Below are 5,190 nucleotides of genomic sequence, written 5' to 3' on the forward strand. Positions count from 1 at the left end.
TGGGATTTTTGTTGGGAAAGTCGAGGGAGAGACGTACACTTCGATTAGACTGGATAAACACATGCAGCATCTTAATTGTTAAGAAAATGGTATTCCTAATAAATGTCTCGAATATGTTGATTATGTCCAATGCTTCTCTTTCTTTTTGGTATTATTAGACACATCTCACTATGTCTTTTCAAATGCCTAGGTCTGTTTAATTTCCTTAAGCAATAATATATAAATTATCTCATTTATGCTTGTTTAAAACCAGGGATTGAAAACAAAAATGATGTTTGACAGTGAACAATGTTTGACAGTGAATGCATCTTCACCGCATAGCCGCATATAATCGCTGGTGTCAGTCGCAAATATTAAACAAGCGGGTCGGGTACAATTTTTTTTTTTTTTTTTTTTTGCGGTCCGAGTTGCGGGCGGGTTAGTTGAAAACGTTGGTCGGGTTCGGGTTGTTTATACATTGACCCCCGCATCACTGGTAGGAAGGCGTTCGAAATGTCAACAGATGAGAGCATTAGTGCACATGGGGCAAAAAGCGCCGTTATAACACAGGCGCACACTATCGCGCTGATGTGACCGAGCCCGACCCGAACCCGAGCATCCTATCTAAATATCTGTCCGAACCCGGCCCGGCCCGTCGGGTACCGTCGGGCTCGGGTCGGGTATCCATCCTCTAGTGGACAACTTTTATCTAGGAGCCTTTACTTGGTCAGATGCTTTACTGTGATACAAAGTATAGATTTTAGGAAGGCTTTCCAATCTATAACCTTTTCTACAGTTATTTAATTGAGTAATTTTCAGTAAATCTATACTGCTATACAAGCTGCTTATTGACTACTCTAAAATATATCCAAGTTTCATTTCTATAGTATTATCTAGGGCTGTCCCCGAATAGTCGAAGATTCGATGCATCGATATGCGGAGCCTGATTCGACCACCGATCTCACAGTCGAATCTTCGCGGGTGAAACGAGCATCATACCATTTTGGCAATATGGGGGTGCTCAATGTCTAATTGCACACAGAACTACTGGTTTTGTACGGTTATATTAAGTTATATACAGCCTTTGATTATGATAATGCAGTAAAAACAAAAGTGAAAAGAAAGAAGCGTTCAATAAATATTTTTAACGTGTTTGTGAATAAATCTAACCACCCCTGTGACAGATTTAATTTTCACTTGCCCTGATCCATGACGAGATGAGGAGCATCTTGACGGCAGGGATTAGGCGGCGATCACACCGAACGCGTTTTTGCAATTGGAGGCGCCTCTTTTGAATGGTTTTCTGTTGGCAGTGAGCGCTCTGCGCTCTGTTTATGCGCCCCCCGCGCCTCGCGTTTTTGCAGGAGCGCCTGAAGTTGAAAAAAAATCAACTGAGCGGAAAAAGGCCCAACGTCATTCGCGTTCTGCAAGAATGGAGGAGAAACCTTTGGTGTCTATCATGGGTAACCAGGAGCTGTATTATTTTGGGTTTCTGCTAATATGACAGTTTACTTAACAGCAAAAAACTAAGATTTTAGAGCGTTCGCACTATAATCCTTTGATTTGACTGACAGGACAGCTGTTTCGGTAGTTGCTTAGCAAAAAAGGCAGTGCTGTGCGCCTCGCGTTTTTAGAACTAAAAGACGCGTTCTGTGTTTTTATTTAAACCTAAATAAGTTCGTCTGTCAGTTGGCAGGCAGTTTTGGTCGCTTTATTAAAAGTTGTTGCTGTGTGCAGTGTGTAAAATAAAATAAAAACTGTTTTACCCTCCTGCTGACTATAGTGTCGTGCCCCTCCCAACCCATTCACACACACACATAGGCCTAGATGATTCGACCATCGGTCGACTATAGAAAGATTCGAAAATTCTGATTCGACTATGAAAATTAATAGTTGGGGACAGCCCTAGTATTATCCCTTGAGAATATACTAAAATGGTTGCTAAAATGTGAGGGGTGTACTAACTTTTGTGAGATACTGTATATACTATATACATAAATATCTTATTTTGTGTTATGTAGTTTTATAAATCTTATACTCTTAATCTTTTTAATAACAGAAAATCAGTACAATATGTTTGCACAGACTGCGGAAGAGCAAAGGCTTTTTTATTAATCAAAATCTCAAAGAGAAATCTCCTCTACTTTCCTTTTTCCTTTGTCAGCTAAGACATCCCTCAGCTGAATAATATCTCAACAGTTATGACAGCGAGGGTCATCTTGTGTCAGTACGCTCTGAGAGGCCTTTTTGTTTTCATTTCAAACAGACGAACAGCTCAAATTAGTGTATTTCATCTTGCTTGCGCTCAAAGCCTTTGATGAATATCTAAGTGGTGTCTGGAGCCACAGGGCTTTTGACCAACCTGCAGCTCCATTGATATCCATCTTGCTGCCAGTCGCAGTACAGGGATGGAAAGAGAAGCATTCTGCCATGGAGAGCTGGGAAACGGCAGTCACTTATCCCCTCACTTCATTATTCCATGCAGTACAAGTTAAGTCTAGTGAGCAAGACACGAACCTCACAGGTGAGGCGCCTTTGTCCTTGTTAAAGTACTTCAGAAGAACTGAGCTGGCGAGTAATTATAACTGGAACTGCTGCATTTAACCCAGAAGTCAGTTATCCGTGCTGCTGAGAATGCCAAGGAAATTTAAATGCTCTTGGCTCTTTGTACTTACTCTCCCAGGGACTGTTTTGCTTTCTGAGATCATGTCCGTCATTGCCCGGGGCAACTGTGGCTTCTGCAACTGCCGGAATGTCTTTGCCATAGGCAATGAAACTTTGGCCCTCTCCCGAAAGATGACGGAAGTGAAAGAGTTCAAAGATGTAACTGTGTGTTCTTGTTCTTTAGTTCCACCAGAAGTCACAGCCGAATTTCCCATGGAAAAAACTTAGCGTGATTATGCAATTTCATCAGCTGCCTGCAGTTCCAAATCATTGATTTTCTGATGATCCCCTCCTGGAATAAGAAATTCCCACTTTACTCCGTGCTGGGTGATCAGCAGAGTACTCCATCAAGGTCTTCTCTCAGTGTCTCTCATTACACTTCCGTACCAAATCACAGAGGACTCCGTGTAGGTCACTAGGGTCTCCACATTACAGTCGATGTAATTGAAAGGACTCTGATGAGAACCATGTACCCGGTGTAGAACCTCACTCATGCATGACCACATCTTTTCTTTAGAAGATGTAAGAAAAGAGTGCTCAGGCCAGTGTCAAGTGTCTTTCACATGTTCACCGTGTATTGAATACCTACAAGCTGGTCTATAACTGACAGGGTTTTTTTATTCACTTTAGTACTGTTTTCACAAACAACTGTTACATTTTCAAAACTCTTAGTACTAATATCACAAAAGATCATCAAAAGTGCACTTTTTTCAAACATTTCAGCATATTTTCAATTATTTTAGAACAGTACTTTACATTACAACGTGTCCTTTTCACTACACAAAATAAGTGTTTCATCTGTATAAATGTTTCATTCACAATAATTGCCTTTCATAAAGCTCTTACTGTCAAACATTTTATTTGCTTGTCTTCTCATTCAGTTTAACATTTGTCTATTATTTAATCAAACTCATCTTAATGGTTAATCAGTGAATCATTTGGTGCATCTATAGATATCTATAGATATAGATTTAATAGATATAGTTTCTAAAGAACTTGTTTGCATTTTAAGGATAACCAAATGTAATAAACCATTTATTTTAGATGATAACCACCATTTTGGGCAACACTTTATTTTACGGTCTCTTAACTAGTTGCTTATTAGCATGCATATTACTAGAACATTAGCCAGTTATCGACATGTCATACCTTCATCACACCTTTTGATACACTGCAAAAATGCATTTCTTACTTAGATTTTTTTGTCTTGTTTCCAGCCAAAATATCTAAAAAATTCTTAAATCAATAAGGATTTTTTAGACAAATTAGTAAAAATTATTGTCTTGTTTTCAGAAAAAAAACAAGTCAAAATTAAGTGTGTTTTTGCTTGAAACAGGCAAAATAATCTACCAATGGGATAAGAAAAATAATGTTGTTTTATGTCAGTTGTAATGTAAGTGTTTTTTTTTTATGTGACAATTATTGCCTGTATTAGTGTAATTACTTCAGCAACTAATGCCGAGTTCAGACTGCATGATTTTAGCCCCGATTTTGACTCGCCGACAGGTTTTGAGAAATCGCAGACAAATGCCCAAAATCACAGGCAAATCGGTGCTCGTTCACGTGAGTGACAATCACACAGTGTGAATTATCAAAGACACGATCTGAGAGAATCGCCGACGTGTCACCGACACCCGTGAGATATTTGGCATGCTAAATATCTGCCCCTGTCGGCGATTCAAAATCATGCCGTGTGAAAGGTGATCTGACTGAAAATCACATCGGTGATTACCTTCAGCCAATGAGACAGCAACATGCAGGCCAGCGGGATGTTGGGGGAGGAGTTACGAAGGTAGACCACAATATCAACAAGAATAGCTTCGGCTTCTTTTCTTTCCGCTGCAAATGAGTGCACATGCAATTTGTATGACAAGCTTCTTGCGGGCTACCATTTTTTTTTTTTATAATAATACCAGTCTCACGTGAGAACTTGCACGCCTGACCTTGCGTTGTTTCCATGTCACTTCTCGCGTGTGTTTGGTTGTGAGACGTAGTTTGCGGACCGGGACAAAGTTGTCAGCGATTCTTCCTATTGTAAAGTCATGCAGTGTGAACACAGCAGCGACGGAATGCTACCCCAGATAGTCATGCAGTTTGAAAACATCTGTGACGCGATTGCTTTGAAAATCGTGCAGTCTGAACTCGGCATAAGGTGATTTGAAACATGTATCTTGCATTGTTTGCTCTTGAATGAACTGATATATAGTCATTAATCTTATGTTTTGAAACAATGATTGACTGGATGAAAATAAGTGTAATTGTAATGAAAGCATTGTTACGAGTGTGATCAGTTTACATTTTTGTACTAAGAGTTTTAAAAATATACACCTTACTTGTGAAATTATAATAATAAAAATAATAATAATAAAAACTAACATCTTGTATAAATGTTACAGAAAGACGAACGGATGAGGGGGTTTTCTGTGAAGCTGGTTTACCCAGATAGTGGCTAGTTAAGCAGCCTGGCAAGGATACAAGCATCCAAAACACAACATGTTTTTTTTAGCAGGGTATGTCAATATTCATGGTCCAGCTGTCAAAGATTCT

This window comes from Garra rufa, unplaced genomic scaffold (assembly GCF_049309525.1).
Source record: "Garra rufa unplaced genomic scaffold, GarRuf1.0 hap1_unplaced_001, whole genome shotgun sequence".
Taxonomy (NCBI): domain Eukaryota; kingdom Metazoa; phylum Chordata; class Actinopteri; order Cypriniformes; family Cyprinidae; genus Garra; species Garra rufa.